The 21911-nt window shown below is 36.6% G+C and overlaps 1 protein-coding gene across 15 annotated transcripts in view; it reads left to right on the top strand.

Moving 5' to 3' along the window:
• ZBTB20 (zinc finger and BTB domain containing 20) overlaps positions 1 to 21911 on the top strand; it is a 911487-nt gene that overhangs the window by 581102 nt on the left and 308474 nt on the right. Inside the window, exon 1 of one of the 15 annotated variants that reach the window (XM_037835836.1) lies at positions 13534 to 18108. The exons of 13 other annotated variants lie outside the window; for them this stretch is intronic. The gene's annotated coding sequence lies outside the window, so the exon portion shown is untranslated. Of the gene's footprint in view, positions 1 to 13533; positions 18109 to 18235; positions 18860 to 21911 lie in introns of those variants that run through there. One more of the 15 variants, XM_037835819.1, reaches the window with a different exon arrangement.

Genomic DNA, 21911 nt, shown 5'->3' with positions numbered 1-21911 from the left:
ATCTGATGAATAGATAAATAAAATGTGATATAGCCATGCAACAGAATATTATTCAGCCTCCTATAAAAATAAGGGAAATTCTGGTAAATGCTACAACATAGTTGAACCTTGGAGGTGTGTTGAGTGAGTGAAATAAGCTGGGCACAAAAGGACAAATATTGTATAATTTCTCTTATATGATATATTTACAATAAGCAACTTCATAGAGACAGAAAGCAGAATAGTGGTTACCAGGATTCGAAGGAGGGAGAATGTGGAGTTATTGCAAAATGAATTTAAGTTTTGGTTTGAGATGATGAAAATAGTCCATAAACAGTTAGTGGTGAAAGTTACACAGCATTGTAAATGTACTTAATATCAAAGAATTGCCCACTTAAAATGGTTAAAATAATTTTTTATGTTATGTATATTTTACCACAAATAAAGATAAGTAAATAATTTAAAGAGATAGCAAAATACACACACACACACACACACACACATCAATTTAAGAATACCTGTAGAAGTAATAAAATTACTTAGAATCCCTGAAAAGGAAAAAAAAGGAATGATAGACATGAGAACCAGGATGATGGTTATCTAATGTGGGGGGAAGCAGGGATGTAAGATGGGCTCGGTTATATGGTTAGATGTAGAGTATAATAAAGGTCCTAGCTCTTGTTTCAGGGGTTGAGTTTAATGGTATTAATTTATTAAAATTAACTCCATGAATAAAAGTAGGCCAAGTATGGACCAATAATGCTTGGACCATAATCCTCATGTTCTAAGGATTATGATTAATCCAATCCTGTGCACCTGAGGTACCAAAAAATTTAGTTATGATCACTCTATTAGTTATCAACTGCTACATAAAAATTGCCTCAAAAGCAAGTGACTTAAAACAAGAATTTACTATCTCCTAGGTATCTTTTAGGTTCAGGGATTCAAGAGCAGCTTAGCTGTATGGTTCTGACTTAAGATCATTCATGAGGATACAGTCATGATGTTGGCTGGGTTGTAAACATCTGCAGGCTTAATGGGCTGGAGGATCTGCTTCCAAGGTGAATCACTCCCATGGCTGGCAAGTTGGTGTTGACTGATGGTCTCAGTTCCTTGCCACATGAATCTTTCCGCAGGGTTGCTTGAGTACTGTCACCACATGAAGGCTGGCTTCCCCCAGAGTGAGTTCTCCAAAGTAGTAGGGCAATGTTTTTTTATAACCTAGCATTAGAAACCACACAACATCACTTCTGCCATATTCTGTTGATTACACTGGCCAACCCATTATACAGTGTAGGCGGGACTAGACAAGAGTGAATACCAGGAGGCAGGGATCATTGGCAGTTCATCTTGGAAGCTGCCTACCACGCAAACCAATCTGATTTACCTCGAACATCTAGCTTTTTTATTTACTCTCAAGTTCCAAACATCCATCTATATTCTTCTTTTGGTGTCATTGGGAGAATTTGTTCTTCTCTCTAGAGTTGGAGCAGAAATAAAGAACCTTCTGCTTTTGACATAATAGTACTACTAGCATTCTAATTTAAGATATTCCTTTTTTTTTAAATGAACAATATATTAGCTTCCTTCTGCTGTGTGCTTTCATTTGTGTTCAACTGCATTATTTTTCTTTTCCAATTTTAGAAATTTTTGTTTTCAACCTTCTAGGCTTAATCCTTCCTAAATATTTTTGGAATTACTTACTCTGTTACTATCATGGATTTTTTCCAAAGCTGTGGATTTATTAATTTGCCTAATTAAAGGTTTTTCCATCATTTGTTTTTTAGTATTTGTCCAGGTTGTCATTCGTGCATTCAACAAATCTTTATTCTGTGCCAGAATAGTAGAGTCTCACTGTCAAGGAGCAGAAGTAGGAAGGTATAGAAGTTAAAGTAAGTAAAGAGAGAGAGAAGTGTTATAAGGAGAGGTGAGGGTAAAATATAAAGTAAGCCAACAAATTAAAGAGTTGGAAAGATTCTCAATTATTCTGCAATACCCTTCCATTGAAAGAAGTGCCCTTTAACCATGTCAATTTAATTGTAGTCTATTATACTCAAAGATCAACTGAAAATTATATACCATAATTACAGTGTGAGTGTGAAATTTCAATACCTCTTGGAGAGTTTTTCTCTCCTCCTTATGGGTGAGACACCTTAAAATGGTGGTTCACTGATTTGGTAGAACATAAAAGTGCATAGATTTATGTTTAATAATAAGGAAAACTTGTCTAGTGCTTCTTGGGTAACTGAAAATTAGCCACACAGTCATTTCCCCTGTCTTGCTTCACTACTTGTTAAAATGCATTCAGGTGAATAAACCACAAAGGGATCAATTGATTGAAGAATGTGCAACATAATGTTTGTTGTCCCCCTGTGTCCTGTATCAGTTCACAGCCTACATTTACAAGAAAGGGGTTTTCATCAGAGGGTTTCTCTTTTCCCTTATTAGAACTCATTTCATTAACAATAGAAAAGAAAGAAAATTACTTAGAACAAGAAGCCAGCAGCACAACAAAGTAGCACATGGAGCAGCTAAAGAAAATTTTGCAGCCTCAGAAGAGGAACATTCATGAAGGAATAAGCATGTTCCAACCATATGTTTTCATGTAATCGTTTACAAATGTACCCAACAACATAAAAACTAAAATTAGACATTTGGGTGGGAAAGAAGACCCCTTTTCTTAACAGTGAACATTTATTAACAGTGATTACTTATTTTTCATTAAAAAGAGAGACCATTAATAATGTTAAAAGATGTCATAAAATATTCTTTTTCCTTGAACTTCTGTCCAGAGCCTTTAATGTTTAGGTAGCGTAAGTCAACTGTAGTTGAATTTAAAATTTGCAACCTTGTGATATCCAGTCAAGTGGCACTTGAAAAGATACATATATAGAAATAGTGTATCATCTTACGTTCTTCTAAAATAGCTTTATAGTATGTTTTAGGTTTATATTCCATAATCTCCGAAGAGGTGATCACCTAGAGACAATGAGAAAGGGCTGGATTGGACCACCTTCACTTTTTTTCTAGAATCCACTTATCAATTGAGCTTTAAACTTTGGAGGTAGAACCAGATGAGTCCTAGAACCCAAGGTTGCCCAGTTTGGGACATAGGGGAAATAAACTAGAAAGATTTCCCCCCAAAAAACGAAACTCAATTAACATGCTGTGGCTAAATTTTTAAAATTTGAGGTTTCCAGGCTTCCAGACTTCTTCAGATCTCAGCTAGACTTTGGCAATAAAGAAAAGGGCTCATTTTGTGGCACTGTAGCTATTGCCACTCCTCCAGGCAAAACTGCAAAATATCAGTATGCTCATACTGCTCACAGATGAAATCCTTACACCACCACCTCTGGCCCCACTCCACCAAAATTTCCCTTTCTCCACCCTGATTTGTTTATTCATTCCTGATTACCAATATCAGTTAAGTGTTTATCTTATTCTAGAACATCACAGTAATTAGCAATAAGGTGTGAATGAGGTTTACTTGTTCACAAGGTAAATTTGCATTTTAAAAGAGGGGCTTGTTAAACACAAATGAACTTCTAATAGATGGAATGTGTGAGAGATATTTTTTTCTCCAAGGGGTGGGGGAAGTTTTCCGGAGCTCTTTTTTTAGCCCTGGGCTACCAGTTCGAACAATCTTAACGGCATGCCTTTCCCCTCTGCAGTCCCTCACCAGCCACCACCTTTGCAAGCAGAATTCATTCAAAATGTAGAGTTGCTTGATAGAACCTTGAATGTATTAATCTGAAGATCTCAAGTCAGGCCTCAAATTAGGTACTAGAGCCCTAATTCTCAGAGTAGTCCGTTTAAACAGACAAGAATGTCATACATTACAGGATTTGCTCTCCATTTAGTGCAATTGCCTGTTTATTTGAATGAAGGATAATTTACAGTTACTTTTCCCATAGCTAAAAAAATCTCTAAAGAAATGTCTTTTAAACAATGCGGAAAAAAGTCAGAGACTTTAAAAAAGAAAATAATTTGATTGCATTCATATGAATAAAAAAAAAACACTTTCTGAAGTGTTTTCATGTCAGATTAAGAGAATTAAGTCTGAACATTCAGATTTTTTTCCTGCCAAAGAATTTAGGATTTCTAAGGAGAAGAAAGAGGAGAATATCAATAAGAAGAAAGAGTGTATCTGTTAAGATCCAGGAATCTCTTTTTAAAAGGTGGCTTGAGAATAGAAAATATTTCTGCTTCACTTCCTCTCTGCCCCACTCCAAGTTTCCCTTTCCTTCTGAGGAAATATTGTCTTTATCAGAATCCCGTGAAACCACTTATGAAACTTTTGATCAGAGTTTTGTACTTCATATTTGACCTTTTTATTCTCTGATCTCAGTGCAAAGGGTCCATAGTCTTTCCTCTAGATCTTTGTGGGCCATTAATGTCCATGCTCAGGTGTCCCCCAGAAATGTGGTGGATCTGTGTCAGAAGACTGGAGAGCAAGACCCCAGCTACCACGTTTGGCTAAATTGTAGGTGCTGCTGCCCAGTTTCTCAAGTCCACACAAATGTCCTAGAAGTTGAGAAAGGAACAGCTGTCTTTTTTTATGAAAAGAAATAGTTGTAACTATGTAGAAATAGGTGATTTCTCTTTTACCTTTTCATAGTATACATAGCTCTTTTACTTCAGGTTTTTAATATGTCCTTGGAGGCAGTTTAGAAGGGGTTAATAATGATGTTCACAGAGATTATTTGGATTTGCCAACTGAGGATATACTTGAATTAGGAGTCAAATCCAAGATTGAAAGAATCTCATTTCAGTTATTGAGCTTTTTTCATTATAAGTTTTAAGGGCAGATATGCCTTCTTGTATGAAATAGGTGCTCTTTATCCAGGAGAACTAAAAAAAAAAAATACTATTCAAAATTAGGAATCCTATATAATTCTCCAAAATTATTCTCATTTTAAAATAATAAACTTTTAGATAGCAAGATCTATCTGGTTAAAGCATTGGTATTAAAGTTTTAGTTTGTGTCTTTCTCTTTACAGAAGTTGATCAATAGTGACTATTTAAATTTGCCCTAAAGAGAATGGCTATCATTGTAAGCATTAAAAGTAACGTTTCTTTTTGTTTGTTTGTTTGTTTTTTGTTTTGTTTTTTTCTTTTTTGGCTTTTAGGTAAGATAAACCCATAACTTACTGTCCAAATTGAGAAACTTCTGGGTGAAAGAAGTCACTGTTAATAATTGTGTGTGAACAAAAGAGATGAACTGGAACTATCCTGGGTAAACAGGGAGATGTGGTCACCCAACTTATTACACATAGTTCTGAGTCTGAGAGTGATGAAGTTTTGAATGAAAGAAGGCAAACAAAATGAAATCCATATACTTGGCCTCTAACTTGCCTTGCTTCCACAGTCCTCTTGAAGTTAGTGCTTATGAGTACTATTGAATGCTTCAGTCTCATGCTCTGCCCAGGAGATGGCAGAGTGCTGGGCATCCATTCAAGACCAGTTCAGAAGGAACAGTGCCACCTGCTGAGATTCAAACCCAAAGTTTCGAGGCTACCTGATAGTTGGACTTTTCCAACCAAACATTGCCTTTGTACAACCCAGACTCTCAGACCAAAAGACATGTTCTGGGTTTACTGGGGGATACCTAGTAAACCTTAGTCACCTTCATAGTTGTCCAAATGATAAACTTTAAACCACTGTTTGAAATGTTAAAAAGGTAAGTCCATTCAGCAGTTAAATTATTTTTATAGCTGACCAAAATAATATTTTGGCTTCCTAAGTTAGTAATTGATAAAGGGATTAAACTGCTAAAAGAATAGATTTTTATTTACTAAAGCCAAATTTGACAGTATGGGACTGTATTTAATGTTAGAATATCTTCCTAACAGGCATAAGAAATATACTTTACTCTGAAAAAATATATTAGTTGTGAGATATTATTGGTATATGCTGGCTGTGTAACATGAGGTCTTTTAAATCTGTTTATAAAGTTTTGTATTGAAAATTGGCCCAAGAATGTGACTCTTGACAGACTGCCACCACCAGAAAATGATAGATCGAGAGAGTTTTAAAATTATTGCTAACTATTGCTAAATTATTCAGATTCTTCAAATAAGATTACTTTTTATCCACCTAACTTAAGAAATATTTTCCTAGTCAGTATAAAGTTCAAATTAATTTGATTTCATTCCTCCTGAAAAATGTCAGTTTTCTTGCAAATTTAAGCATTTATTTCATTTAGAAAGTTTGCCTCTGGACAAGTTAGAGCTCGGAAGTGGTAAAATGTCTAGAGAGTAAAAATAAACTAATGAAACTTTGTTGTGGAATAGCTCACAAAGGAATACAAGATGCGTTACATACCGTAGCCCTTAGTGGAGCTTCTGACAGAATCTTTCACATTTTTAGCTCAAGCTGAAAGCTACTACCAAAGTCCTCCTAATTCCAGGCAGCTTCGCATCTTTTTTTCCCATCTCTTGCCATGATTACGCTGGCATCTGACTAAATCACACCGTATATTTAAGGTCACTAACCTAAAATGACCCAAAGCTACTTATTTCTCTCCTCAACAGTTCTCAATTATTTGTAATATTTGGAAAGCTTGAAAACAGATTCTGTCCCAACTTATGTAGCCTTTTCTCCAAAAGCAAATGCTAAAATAGTGTCCCCACTATTGGGTCCAAACATCAGGTGAAAGGTTTTGGAAGTTAATTAGTATGCTAAGGAGTCTGAAGCATTTGGGTGAATCACAATCATACTACCTAAGGGATAGAGAAAATGTCTTTGCTGCTAATGGTATTTGACAAATCTGGTTCCTCACTCATTTCTAATGGAGCTGGACTGCATTGCGTTTGTCTTCTTTTTATTTAACAGAAATCTTATTTATAGCATCTCTTCTTTAAAACATCCATCCTTTGGGAGCTTATTCTTATTTCTTAAAATATGTTTCTGCTAATATTTGACAAACTTTTGAAAATTTGATTTTATTGCATGTAATAATGAAACTAGGTTGTAACAAATGCTTGTCACATAACTTTTTATTTTAGACCTAAATGTTTCTTTCTTAATCTTGTTTAATCCTCTCTTCTGATCCTAATACAAATTTTTCCTTTGCTTTCTGACTGAGAATTTCATTATATAGATTGATAGGTCTAGTATATATAATCAAGATGTAAAACAAATGAATATTTATTATTAAGTGCCAGGAATTTGATTAATGTTTACAAAGTCTAGTTAAGAAGAATAGTTTGGATAATTCAAATTATATGTTATATTTTTTGGTTTGAAACATGTTCAACAGCAGGTAACAGGAAATCCTGACTAGCTTAAAAAAAGGGGGGAGGTTCATTTTTCTCGTGTAACAAGAAGTACAGAGGTAGCATATCTGAGATTCTTGGCCTTTTTTTCATCCTTTTTGCTTCATGATCACAGAAAAGCTGCTACAACTCCAAGCATTAAGTCCATGTTCAAAGAGGGAAGAAGGGGGAAGCAGAAGGACCCCCCCCCCTTTTGCCTCCCATTTTATCAGAAAAGAGAAAGCTTTCCCAGAAACCAGTCTCTCAAGGAGATTGCCAACTACAACTAGTTCCTGAGGCTACCATTTGTAGTTAGGGAGGCAAGGAAATCAAGGACCATATTTGTCATGATTGGCTTAAAACAATCAAAACTCATCTGTACAGGGCTGAACACATTGCCACTCTGAACAAAATAGGAGTCTGTAGCTAGGAAGAATGGGGAGAAAAGATACTAAGTAGGCAACAGTGTTTTCTCCAAGCTGTAGTAGTCCAAAAAAGAGGCGAAATTAATGTGGACTACAAAAACTAGAAAATGATTTACAGTAGAGGTAGAATACGAGCTGGACTACAAAATAATCAAAGCAATTATACTGGTAAAAGAATAAGGGGTAGCATACTCCAACTGAAGGAAGAACAAAAGTTTAACGCTAGTAACAGATACGTTGCATATGGGAAGTGGCCCCTAGGTTGCAAATTCCTTGATTCCTACAAGTAAGCCTTCTTAGTTACATTCCTAGTGTCTCACACGTAATAGATACTTAATGAATCATAGTAAATAAATGAAAATTTTTTCAACCCAAAAGTCCAGACATGATTTGATAAATCACAGGGACACTAAATCAGAGTATTTAAAATTGGGACTTCCTTGGAAAGTCCAAAATAAAGGGAAACACTGACTGACTACATGCCAGGATATTTGTTGGGAAGAAGTGGAACCTAGGTTGCCTGAGCAAAGTAGAACAAGCAATGAAGGCTTAAATACCAGTTTAATAATTTTGAACTTGATCTGTGAAAGCCTGATTCTGTTTCTAGAATAAAGTTTTTGTAATGCACAAGTAACAGTCTTCCGTAACAAGGAGACTAGCCATTAGAAGCATCAGGCCTGTTGCTGTTCCTTGCTCCCCTTTTCTCAACTTTCTGTTCTCCATGATCTTCAGAAATTTCCAATGTGAAAGGAGCTTTGGAAAAATGAAAAATTGTTTGTTGAAAATTCCTGCTTTAAAATAATTGAAATTTACATTTACTCAGTTTCTGTTCTATGCCAGTCAACTGTGCTGCAGTTTGTATGAGCTTATAAAAATAACCCTGACCACAGATTGTTTACATTCTAATCAAGGACTTAAATATCTTGATTGATTTAAAATAAATGAAAAGGAAACAATCTTTAATGCTGTCAAAAAAAAAAAAAAATCAAGACAGTCAAAATAACAGTTTAACTGGCTTTTATGATATAGTACAAATTTAACCAGACAACTCATCCAGGAGTCAAACAAACTTACTTCTGCAAATAACACTCACTCAAGAAACTCCCACTAAAGGCAAATCTCCTTTCTCACCATAAGTCTTCTTATTTTTCTTATTTTTTATCTAACCAAGGATAAAATGTCCTGTCCTATTTTGTTTCCCCACCTCCAGAGTTTAAATTTGGCTTACAGTCTGCAATATGGCTTAATAATAGATTGAAATAATAAATGAAAATAATTTCAGTTTTGAATGGCATCTCCATGAATACCACATAATTTCAAGGATTTGACATTATTATTCGTTTTTGAGGCTTTAATTTTACCTGTAAAATATGCCAACCAGTAACGTGCCATTTCTTGCAGGCCTGTGGTCTATAGTCACTTGAGGAAGTTTACTTGTTATTTTACGTTTCAGCATCCTTGGTGAGATTAGTAATACTCTATATTATTTGTGCTAATATTACTTTTTATTTTGACACATAAAAAACACATCTATTTTGCTTTAATGGTTTGAGTGATCTATTCCCAGTGGCAGATTTTCAAAAACAACTCCTCTGAGGCTTGTAACATTACTAATACTGGACTTGGATAAGTTACGTAATTTATCTGGGCCTCAGTTTTATCATCTGCAAAATTAGGTAACTGGACTTACATTCTTTCTAACTACTTTTAGCTCTAAAATTGTATGGTCTCATTTTTCAATTCAAGTCAACAAGTATCTTTGGAATATTTATATTAAATAATGCAAATCTGGGTGGATACAGAGATGAATAAAATTTGATCTTTTCAGGCAAGCAGCTTATAATTTGATGCATTCAAGATTGAGATGTATATCACTCAATGTATCCTAGCTCCTTATTCTGGGATGTCATTTATGAATGAGGGTATATGATTTATTCCCAAAGGGTAGAAATTCATTCATCTTTAGTGTTTCTCATCTCTGGATTTGAAGAGCCAAAAAGGGGATCTGAACTATCATTTTTAATGATATTGTGCACTTATATCTCCCTTCTGTACCTGGAATTTATAGCATGCCGTAACCATACCTCGTTCATCCCTAAATAAACCCAACATAAGCAGAAAAGAATAAAGGTAGTTATTCCCATTTTAATGATTAGAAAACTGGGCCCTGAGTTTCCTGGAGTTATATAATGAGCCAGAGAGTAAGAACTGGTGAAAATCTGGGGATTCCATCTCCAAGACTGCTCAGTTTCCTTCCTGTGTGATGATTTCTTTTAGCAAATTCCCCAGAGACTGATTGCTATACCATCTTCCACACCTGATCCTTCCTTATTCCCTATACAAACAGTTGCTTAGCCATTGATGATTTCAGATGTATCAAGGGGGAAAAAAATGTAGAGGAAGAATGGAATGTGTGCAGCAAAAGATGTGCTATACAAGCTGTGACACAATGATATAATGTTTCAGTCTTTGGTTTGCATTAAAATTAGAAGTGAAGAAAAGTTGGGACTCCTCCATCAAGCTAATCCGTAAACATTTGACTATAGGCCCAGCAGCTGTGAAAAAACCTGCACTTTTGCAAGGTGAGAACATCATTCTAAAGATGCCACCCTGGAAACTCTGCCTCATATCTTGGTATCACTAGAATTTTCCTAGCCTTTTTTTGAGAGGAATCAGGAACAGAAAAAAAAAAATGGGCTTTTTAATATTTTTAAACAATCTTGAAAAATAGGTCCTTAGAAACAGGTGATTGTATTTCCTTCTTTACTTAAATCTTCTTAAGTAGTAAAAGAAAAGTCACATCCATGTTTGGTTTAATGGTTTCCTTAGTCAAGAAATTTGCATCTGAAGCCTAGGAAAATGTTTGGCCTGCAGGGTTGAATGTTTAAACAGGTGCATATTGCACTGGTCTGGCTGAGGAAAGGTAGTCTCTTCCTTCTGGAAACCATAACATTAAAAGAAAGATTCTCATACCAGCTTTCAGAGGCTCTTGTGAAGGAAACTTCAGGTAATTCTTAATTCTTATTACCTGGTTACCAACCCACTTGCCTCCCATTCTGTGTTCTCATGAAGAAATTGATTTAATAAATTCAAGATATTATTAAATACATTCTGCATTAATATTATATGTCCTCTTTGAATTCAAGTGGCAATACAATAGAATTTCATTTTATAAATAACACCTTTCAAGCTAACACCACGGGGCACAGTACAAAAGAATCAAAATAGAACACAAATGCTGTAATCAAATGCAGACCCCAGGAAGGCTGATTAAAAAGGCATGTTGCTAGTAAGAGCAGCCGACAGGGTAAGTATAGTGGGTCATAGCAGAAAAGCCAGCTGAACAGAAGGACAAACTAAAATAAAACGGCCTTGCCTGCCTGGTACACATGACTTAGGACTCTCCTTTGTCATCAACGCCTTTTGGACTTAGGAATTGTAGGGAAAAGATGCGTGTGGATGGGGTCGGGGTGAGGCAGGGCATCAGAGGTGGAGTCGTTAAGTTTAGTCTCAGTCATCACACACAAAACAAACAAAAGAAGATCCTAAAGGCAAGCACCTGCAGCAATCAGTAATGCCACCAATATGATTGTGAGGCAGCACAAGATTCACTTTGCTTGTTCATACTGCTGGTTTTCAGGAAACACAACTGTGAGAAAACAAGTATATCCATTTCATAGTAGGGAGAATTTATAGTACTGCTTATGGCCAGGAGTAGGTAAAAATGGATGAATTGGTGAGAAAGGTACTTTGTGGTCTTAACCCTTTGATAGTCTTCTCTCCACAGGACTCTCTTGTGTCTTTTGTGCTCCCAGCCTCTCACCACTGCCACCCTGGATGATTGCCAGTGATATGTGTTTTTAAACCCTACCTCCAATTATAGAACAAATAGCTCTGTGTCCTTCTTAAAGGAATTTGGGTATTGAGAGAAAGTAGAGGAGGTATTCTGGAGTATACCTCCCCACCTATATGTAAAACCAGTTCCAACAGTGATCACTGTGTACCTTGAGGAATGCACCAAATTGATAATTTACTAGAGCTTCTTAATTAGTGCTTCTCTATTTAATATTGAGGGTAGAACAATATGGCACAGGAGTTATAGGAAAATATCCCCTACTAAATGCATGATTTTTTTGCTACTAAAAAATAGTAGCAACCTATAGGTAAGCAACCCCTCGCTCCCTAAATGAATCATGGAACTAGAAAATATTGGTTCCAGAGTCAATTTAAAAAAAAGGAACAAGAAAATGTGGTTCCAAAGTCAATAAAAAGAAAACATGGGAGAAAGAAAAAAAATAAAGATAAAAAAATAAAGATAATTTAGACAGTTTTCCCTCTCTCCAAGCTTTCTATTTGTAACCATCCTCCTGATTATCCGCTTAGCTGAAATTCTGGATGAAATTCTGGACACACAAATTTAGTGTGAAATGAAATAAAACATACATGGGCAGCACTTGGGGGGGAGCGGGGAGAAGGTCATTCATTGTACAATTCCTAGATTTGCTACATTTATTCTATAGCACTTTATCTTAATTCTGACAGTATTGATTTAGCTATGCAAAGAGGGTTAATTTATTAGTAAAGGTGAATGCAATGCAGTAAACCTGACAACACTGGATTGTACACAGTGAGTACACAGATTGTACACAGTGAGTCATTTCATAGAATTTGTGATCAAATAATGATACCTGTGACAGTTATCATTGTATTGCCTATCAGCCCCAAATTTATCCTTTCTTGCCTGCTCTACAAAAATGCATCTGGGTCCTTTAAATATTTTGCCTTTGCCATTGGTACTAGGGTGCTTTGTCAGTAGAGGTCAGTGTGAGACACTGTGGGAGGAAGAGGTTTTCCTTCCTGGCTCGCATGTGCTCCATTGGCAGGATCCTGCAGTGTCCGTGGTTTTATAGTACCCAGCTCCTGCAGCATGTGCAGCTTCTCCAGCATTTGACTTCTACAGCACACACAGCTGCCTCACACCTACCTCCCGAAGCACAGCTAGCTCCTCTAGTTCTCCAGTGCCCGGTGGCCACCAGTTTTCTCCAGCTCTGCCTCTCTTCATCCCCCTCAACACACACACATTGGATTAATTTCTACCAGAATGCTTCAGATTAGATACCTTCCTGTGAGCAGCTTTCCCTAAATCTTAGAGGGGGTAGTTTCAGCAAGTCCTGCCGCACAGTTCCTCAGCAACTTCTCTAATTCAGGAGAACAACAAGGTCAGGAACTCAGTTTGGGGCTGGGGAAGGGGATGGGGGACAGGGTTACTCTTACTTGGACATTCTTTCTCACCCCTAGGGGTAGAAACTTTTCCTTATATTTGCTATTCTTATATTCTTTAGCGTTCTTTTTAATTCTTCCTAGCTATTCCTTCATTATTCCAATACCCTATTATACTTAGTAATTCTTTACATTAAACTGTCCTTATTCAGATTGCTTTGTGACTTCTCTCTCTTGATGGACTGATACATACCCAAAGATTGTTTAAATAATCTCTTGTCTTTGGGGGTAGGGGAAAATAAATACAAGTTATCTCATCTCGTTATGGAATGGATTAACATTGGTACAATGTGCTTTATACAGGCCTGGCTATTAAAGGAACAAAAAATTTTGAGAATTTGACATTAGATTGAAAGTTGCCATAATAGTATGCTATATACTATTTTTTGTTCTTTTTTAAGAGAAGTTGCGGGTTTACAGAACAATCATGCAGGATTCCCATATACCACCCCACCACCAATAACTTGCATTGGTGTGAACATTTGTTACAATTGATGATACCACATTTTAATAATTGGATTATTAACTTAAGACTTTAGCTATTTATTTTTAATATTTTACTTGATTTCACTGCTGGTTTTTAAAATGTATAATAAAGCAAACAACAAAAATCTGGACTTAAAAATAATTTGTTGACTTTGAAAAGATCTTGCAAAATAATAATGTTATAATATGAATTTATAGATTATTTATCCTAGGGTAATAACAACAACCATCATGTATTGAGAACTCAGAAAGTCCCCAGCACTCTACATTAATTTATTGAATTCTTACAGGAATAAAGATGGATAATATTATTATCCCTATTTTATAAATGGGAAAACAGAGACTCGGGAAGTCTAAGGAATTGGCATAAGGTGGCAAAGACAGTAAATTTTGGAGATAACATCTGAATCCAGATCTGCTTGTGAGCCCTGGATCCACTGCACTGTGCTTCCAAAATACTATTATTGAAGCAATGGCAGGTTGACTGTGAGAACAAACACAGAACATTTGTTTTTGTTGTTTTAATCAGAGATCCAGAAAAAGAAATTCTGAAGTATCTCTAGTATTTACTGCATACCCTGAGATATCTGTGTGTCAGCCAACCGATTGCTTTTACCTAACAGAATATGGGCAGACTGGGTGAACACTGGTGATCAAATCCACAGAACCAGAGTGTTAACAGTGTATCAAAAACCCAGCAGCCTTTATTCAGAGCTGAACTGAAGGCAGATGAAATATTAACAGCAGTTCTAGCAGCACAAAATGAAATATGAGATCCTGTATCAGAAATTATTAGCAACCTGTTAAAAGAAATGCTAAAAAATGGCAGTTACCAAATTAAAATTGGAAAACAGAGCCCAAATGGGAAATTTCAAAAAGTTTGGAGGAAAATAAATGACAGATTGTCCTCTTGGCTCTAATTACTATGCCATCCTAAATCCTACTTGGCAATGGATAGTAGAGGTGAAATAAGAAACTGCATCATTGCCAGTGCTGGTCCTCCAATTTGTAGTCTTAAGTGTCTGTGATAGTGTCGGGGATTGATTGGAAAAGTAGCTAGAAGTTGGTAGCATTTTAACTTTGTATAAATTGAAGATTCTGGAGACTCTTATTATGAAAGGCTTCCTCTCATTTGTGAATTGGCCCCTTTGCTCTGCTTTTGGATGGCTTGCTTCCTACATGCAGAGCTACACTAAATGCACTCTACCTGGAAAAGCTATTCTCGTTGAATACCTTCAAATGTAAAGCATCTATTTGTCTACGTTAGTGTATGTTACTCAAAACAGGTAACACAAAAAAGAGAGAGAGATTAAAAATACAAAATACTGGGTAGTAAATAAAGGGGATATTTTTTCATCAGTAACTGAGGGCAGAGAAATGACTATAAGCAAAGTTGTCGAACAGTTGATGCCAGAGAAAAAAGGAAATGAGCTATAGAACCATAGAATCTTGTTGGCGGAGACTATGGAGTTCATGCAGTCCTACCCTATCATTTTTCAATGAAGAGACAGAAACGTGGGGAGTTAAGGGATTTGACTTGCCTAAGACACATAGCTGTTTACTGATAGTCAGGCCAAAAACATTTCCCAACGCCCAGTCTGGAGCTCTGTAGTTCAGCTTGCTACTGCCATACTGTACTGAAAATTGACATTAACCCAGCCTGTAACATAAAAAAAATTCAGTATCTGTGGAGAGGGAGAATAAGGATGAATTTATAGATGGAAATCAGTCTGGGAAAAAAGAAAGGTAGAATGGAGGATTGATTCTCCTTCATTGTGACTCATTGGCCAAACACATTTAAGACATTTCGAGTCAGTTTACTTCCCAATGCCTTACCACACAGCAGAATAAAATCATTTGCTTGTAATCCCCCAGGGTTTGTATGTGTGTGTATGTGTGTTTGTGTGTGTGTATTCAGGTTTGATTTGCTTAGAGAATTCTCCCATGTATAGGTTCTTCAGGAATAGATTAGTTTGCAGATGGCATTGTTATTGATCCTTTTTATTTACATGAGCTTGATTTCTTCAGTGTAAGGTGCTGCAACGTCCCAGTGGGGAGAATCCTCTCTATGGACCACTCCTAACTGAGGATCAGAAGCAGGTTTAAGATGTAAGAATTATGTTCTATTAGCCCTTGAATTCTATTAACCTCATGGAGAATTTGGGCCTGTGTGTGCCTTTTAATCAGGCCAGTGAGTTAGGTGAAATAACTTTCTTTTACACAGAGTAACTTGAAGTAAACCAGTGGTAAAGAAGACACAATAAAAGTAGTAGCAATAGGATAGTTTCAATAGGATTCCCTGTGAAACAACAGTACAAGTCTTTAGACCAAATATTTTTCAAAAAAGAACAACTAGAAACAAGAGAATCAGACAATGTGATGAAAACTGCAGCTGGAATGTTTTGCATGAAAAGTGATTATATACAAAAAAGAGGACTGGGGCTGGTAGGCGTGAAGTTGGAAAGGAGAGAATAACTGAAATAAGAGAAGATAATGGTTGACCAGGTTTAGTAAAATATTGCCTGCCACAACCACTGTTCCATGAAGAGATTGAGCCAAGAAGCCTGAATAAACTAACCGGAAGTTCAGAGTTGCCATGATTGTGGGAGGCATCAGGGAGAGCACATCCGGATTTGTGTTACACAGCAATCACTACTGGGTGTCAGCATTCATCAGCCAGATGGTCAGACCCACAATTAATCAATTAGGTTGGGATGATCAACTGGACTCAGTTTTCCCCTTTGGTAAAACCCTCATCATACGGTACAAGGCCAATAGCACTTTTATCCTGTTGCTTTTGGAGAAGCTTCTAGAAATTCCTCTTTTCTTTTTTTAACTTCTTGTTAATGGAGACTGGTAGGCTCCAAGTTGCTTTGACAACAAAGAATTCAAAATCAAGATTTTAACAGAATATATTTTTCAACATCCTCTGTGGCCAAGTACATATGTTTAACATACCTAGACGGAAATAAGGTTTTGAAAGCAGCATTCTCTAAAGGGTGTTGCTCAACTGATTTTTAATATAGTCTTCTTTTTGGTCCATTCAGTCTAGTGGAACAACACTGAAAGGAATACTTTCACTCACAAAATGATATTATAATCAAATAATAATAATTAAAACCATTTATTAGGTATTCCCCATGTGACAGGTGCTGCTGTGATAAGGATTTATAAACATTTATTCAGTCCTTATAATAATCCAGTGAGGATGACCATATTATTTCCATTTCATAGAGAAGAAAACTGAGGCTAGAGAAGTTTATTTGTCCAAAGTTACACATTTAATAAAAGATGTGTCAAGATGATTTAATACTCTCTGGAAAGAGAGCTAAATAAAATGTATGTTTTCTCACACATATGTATCTGTGCATTTCTGAGGGATAACAATTAGGAATATATGGTGGGTCCTTATTATTCCTCTTCAAAGAACTTCAAAGTAAATCTCCAACTCTGCTGATCTTATTTGGTTTTCTCTCCTTCTCTTGCTCCACACCATCTGACTTGCGATTATTTCAGAGCCATCACTATTATTTTCTGATAATTCTCAGCATCCACCTTATCTCAGGCAGTCCTTCAAAGTTTGATTCAGATACCAAGTCATTTCTTTATGAGTTGACTTACAGAGAGATTTGCCTCTTCCAAAAAAATGTCTCTGATTATTTTTTATGCCAACTATGGCTTATCCCTCTGAATGCTATAACCTCTCTCTCCCCTTGCTGTATTATATCATTACTGCATAGGGAGAGCTATTTGAAAGTACTGTTGGTGGAAAGGATCACTTTCTAATGCTGGTCTGCGCTGATCCCATTGAGTTGAAATACAGGCAACATGTCACATTTCCCCTGCATTTCATCATTGAATTTGTGGTGCCTCTTTTTCCTCAGCAATTCTCTACCCCATCCAAGTTCAATTTAAGGAGCTCTTCTCTTCAACCATTTCACATCCAGTGTTGTGCAGGTATACAAGGACACTATTTACACAAATAAATGTATTTAAGATATTGGGCCCCTCCTTATAATTGCATTCTTTAATGAAGTATAGGGCTTCTTCTTGCTGTCTAAGTGTAGTGCTTAGTTTTTATTTACTTCGTTTGTAACTTACAGGATTGGGAAAGCAATACCAAAATACCAGGATAGTATGCAAGCAAATACTGCTTCTTAATTTAAGTTCATGAGCATGTGGAAGAAAAAGTATTCCAGAAGTTTTAATGAGCATCTTCTATCCTCCAGAGTCCTAACAGTGCCCTCTTTTTTTTTTCCTGTGGTACTCTCTTTCATTCTTGCTGTGTTGAGTAGGTAGCTGTTCTAAGTTTGTTTTTGTTTTTTGTTTTTTGTTTGCTGTTCATTTTTCTACAATCCTACAATCCTCACCCAAAAGCTGATAAAGCACTTTCATTTTGACCTGCAGCATCCCCTTGAATCACAGAGCCAAGCCCTGCCATCTAGACTGCCTTTCTGCTTCACTTTGCTCCTGACCTAACCCCCCTGCTATTCCAAGCCTGGCCTCTCATGACCAGAGACTGCTGACTCATTCTGGCCTGTGCCAAGCTGTGTAGTCGCTTAGTGATGTGGACAGGAGTCGAAGGACTAGAATGAGATCACTGAACTCATTTCACTTGTTGCTTACGGTACAGTCCAGCATGAGCTGGAAATGTAGGAACCTCAGCCTCCCGAGCAGAAAGAGTAAGTAGATTAAACACACCGCATCACCAAGTCCTCAACAAGCAGTAGTCGGGGGGTGGGTGGGGGCTTGCTTTATCATGACCATGACTAGGGCATTCTGGTTCATCAGGAGCTTTCCTTTGTCCTCTCTTCTTCCTCTCCTCCACATTTGCACCCCACCCCCTGCCTGAACTTCCCTTCTGAAAATGTCCGATGGTACAGTAATGATCCGGGCAGAAATGAGATTTTGCTAATAAGCAGTCTCTGCAAGAAATCCTGGAACAGTGACACTGTTGAAACTGCTTAGGTTAGTTTGTCTACTGGGAACTCAGATGAACTTCCCAACAAAATTCAAGGGGATGAAAAATCTTTTCTGTTCTCCTTTTCTTCTTGATTCTCTTTTCCTTTCTGTTTGGAGGGAGGTAGTTTTAGGAGACATGGCTGCTTTCTGGTGTGGCGTAAAGTTTTCCTTGGGGAGATAATAATGTACATTCCTCTGGCAGGAAGGGATGGATTTTTTTTTGTTGTTGTTTCTCTTGCTGTTGTTTATTTATAAGACATTTCCTCTTAGTTAGTGGAAGTTAGATCGTAAGAGGCTCCAGTGATTTTCCTTCCACCTCCCCTCCCTAATTTCTGTGCTTCAGCACTCTGGAACATTGTGAACTGGACAAACTAATCAGAGCAGGGAGCTTAACAGCCAGGCCTGGACACTCTCAAGAGACTGTGTGCTGATTCTCAATCGTCACTCCTTGGATCAGGAACCACAGTCCTGGTGAGTGGTGAGGTTCCAGAATTTGATGTGTCAAGGATTCTATTCTTGGTGCCTCTGAGGCATGCAGGAAATAAAGGGTTTGTTTTTTGTTTGTTTGTTTGTTTGGTTGTTTGGTTTTTGTTTGTTTGTTTTAAAAAAAGAAAGAATACAATTTTGAAAATAAGCTACCGAACAATCAAACGGGATGATGAAGATTTTAGTGTGCACAGCCGAGAGCACTCTATGGACAATGGCAGAGCCTTGAGCCTATACTCACAATGAGCCTGCAGGCATAGGTTTCATGCTGCCACTGATGGATGTCAGCCTTGACATGCCTAGCAATCAGGTGAGTGATAGGTGAGTGAGTGGGGGCAGGGTGGCAGAAGGGGAAGAGAAAGTGGGATTCATCATTCATTTGGAGTTTTTCTCTACCAACTTTTCATTCATCTCTGTTGTGAGCATTTACATTATGTTCATAAAATTTAAATACCCAGCTAAGCAGGAAAGAAATTCTATAGTGGGATCTAAAGCAAAAGAATACTGTTAAAAATGTTCTTCTAAAGATCACTTTGCTAACAACTGGTTCCTTTTAAATGTTAGGGAACCTCCTCCCCCCAACCCCTGCCTGACCTTTGGAAAATATTATTTCTCACACCCTCCTCTTTATTCATCTGTATTCATGGTATCAAACAGGAGAATGCAATGAAACTCCTTATTTGGTTCCAGGGAAATTTATCATCCTGACATAGGAAAGCTAGATGACTGTCTTCCCAGTATTAAACCCAAATATAATATTGTCCTCAATATAAGAGACTCTGGTTAAGTGTGCTCTGGGAAGTTGTTGAAGGAATGGAATGGGGGTGGTTTCATACTGTCTTAATATGAGACTAGCAGAGGAGTCAACAGACCAGCTTTCTTAGCCAATAGTGTGCCTTCCTTCTTGCTAATATCTCAGACTCTCTCTGGAAGTGGAATTTCAGTTGGGATGTGTATTTGTCTTTTACCATCAGATCCCTACTTAGTTGCTCTCCTAGAGGTATTTGACGTTACCATATTTTCTCATTCTCTTTCCAATTTCAAGAATTTGGTATGTTCCAAAATATTAAGAGTAGGGGGAAAAACCCTATGATGGCCATAAAAGCATTTGACTGTGTGGCAGCATCTGAAGTAAATTGCTCTTTGGAGGGAGGGCGGAGTCCTTGATGTCCCCAATATGATTCTCATGGGCTAAAACATCCAAGAACCACAAACTAGCCTAAGGGGCCCTTACTTGATGTTCTTAAATATTTGGAAAGAGATGCTCTTTTATTGTTTTAGTTTCCTTGCTATTAACATGTTGCCAGTAGATTCCTCCTAAAAGTTGAAAATGCTTTAGCAATAGTTATTTTTACATTTAACCAGATGTGTATTGTATGTGCCTGTGGTGCATAGTCTTGTCCAAGCTGGTGCAGTGCTCCAAAATATTATATCAGTACTTAGCTTTGGAATTTTGCTTCTACTCTGGGCGATTCAGAGTCTTAACTATAAAACTCATGCATGCTCCTATATTCCAAGTTCCATAAAGAGACTGGTCCCTGCTACAACCTAATGAGGGTCTGTCAGTGACCTCTAGGACAAAAAGTCAGCTTTCTATCATAATTCCTATAGTTTGTAAGGCACTTCAAATTCCTCCACTGTGGTGACAGAAAGCAGAATCAGAGTTTTATTATGGCCAATGTGCTAAAAGTTTAATGGTCTGTAATGGGGAAGTTAGCCTATTTCAGTGAGGCCATGTTAGTTATGACTATTTGTGCATGTAGTGTTTGGGGGGTATTTTCCATTAGTTCTTATTTTCTAAAGAAAGTAGTTGAGTGGTGAAAATGGTGTTAAAAATGTTAAATTATGGTACAAAAAATGTAACCAATTCTCAGCGCATTACTAGTAAGACCTGCATAGGAGGTTGTACCTCCCTTGGTTAAGACTTAGGCTGTACAGATTCCCAGAATGGTTATTAGTCCCTGGTAGGGATGTCTATTCGGACTACGTGGATGTCAAGCTGGATCTCTAACACTTTGAAAACCGTTTATTATTGAAATCTCCTGCCACTGTATATAAAATTTTGTAAGCAACTTTAAGTATATTTTGGAAAACTCAAAATAACTACAAGTTTATCCCAAAGATGACATTTGAAAAGTATGACCTGCTGGAGAGATTTTCCTTATAGTCGAAAAGACCTGGAGTTCCATGTGAATGTGGGAGAATTCCAAAACTAAGTTATAGTATATAATAAGTCAAAATTTGATTAGTACCTCTGATAGAAAGGCCAGGCAACAACATATTTCTTTGTGCTTAAATAATTATAATAATATTACCTGATTCCTTCAATACCTATATTACAAGCTGTTCACAGCATACTATGAATCATTAACTTTTCCACTGCTCACCTTAAAAATTTTAATGTTATTTCAGAGAATCCATGTTATAAAATGGGTATTTTCTTGCAGATACATTTTAACTGTAAGCACTTCTGATAGGTTAAATTAATATAATTGGCCAGTCACTAGTAAAAGTGAAATTACTAACTAACAGAAGAATTAGAATTGCTCCCACTAAGAAATTGTTCTTTCTTACTTGTATGGAAATGCTTTTTGGAATTTATGTAATTCCTTAAGAAACATATATATTTTTTAAAAAATTTAAAGAAAAGATTGATTCCTTGTAGCATATGATTGGGTATGTATGTTAGCTTATAAATTCCTATATACATGCATAAACACATATCTCTATGCAACTATTGAAAATATGACCAACCACTCACTAAAGTTATGTGGCTTTGAATTCAATCAAATGTTTTGTAAATTGACCATAAGTGAAGTGTAATTGACATATCGTCACACTGAAAACACAGAAATTTCATACGTATATTTATGAACAATATCAGCAAAAGGTAAGATTTGGTTAGCTGATAAGATTGGTAATTATCCTTCATCAAACATACATACTGTGTTGTAAACCTAGATTCGATTATACACAATTTAAAATTATTAACTGCTATATGTATAAAGTGGTTTAAAATTAAGTAAAAGTAATTAAA

The sequence above is a fragment of the Choloepus didactylus genome, chromosome 1 (assembly GCF_015220235.1).
Source record: "Choloepus didactylus isolate mChoDid1 chromosome 1, mChoDid1.pri, whole genome shotgun sequence".
In the NCBI taxonomy this organism is placed as follows: domain Eukaryota; kingdom Metazoa; phylum Chordata; class Mammalia; order Pilosa; family Megalonychidae; genus Choloepus; species Choloepus didactylus.
Note: the sequence above shows the minus strand (reverse complement) of the source record. Positions and strands in the feature narration are given on the sequence as shown.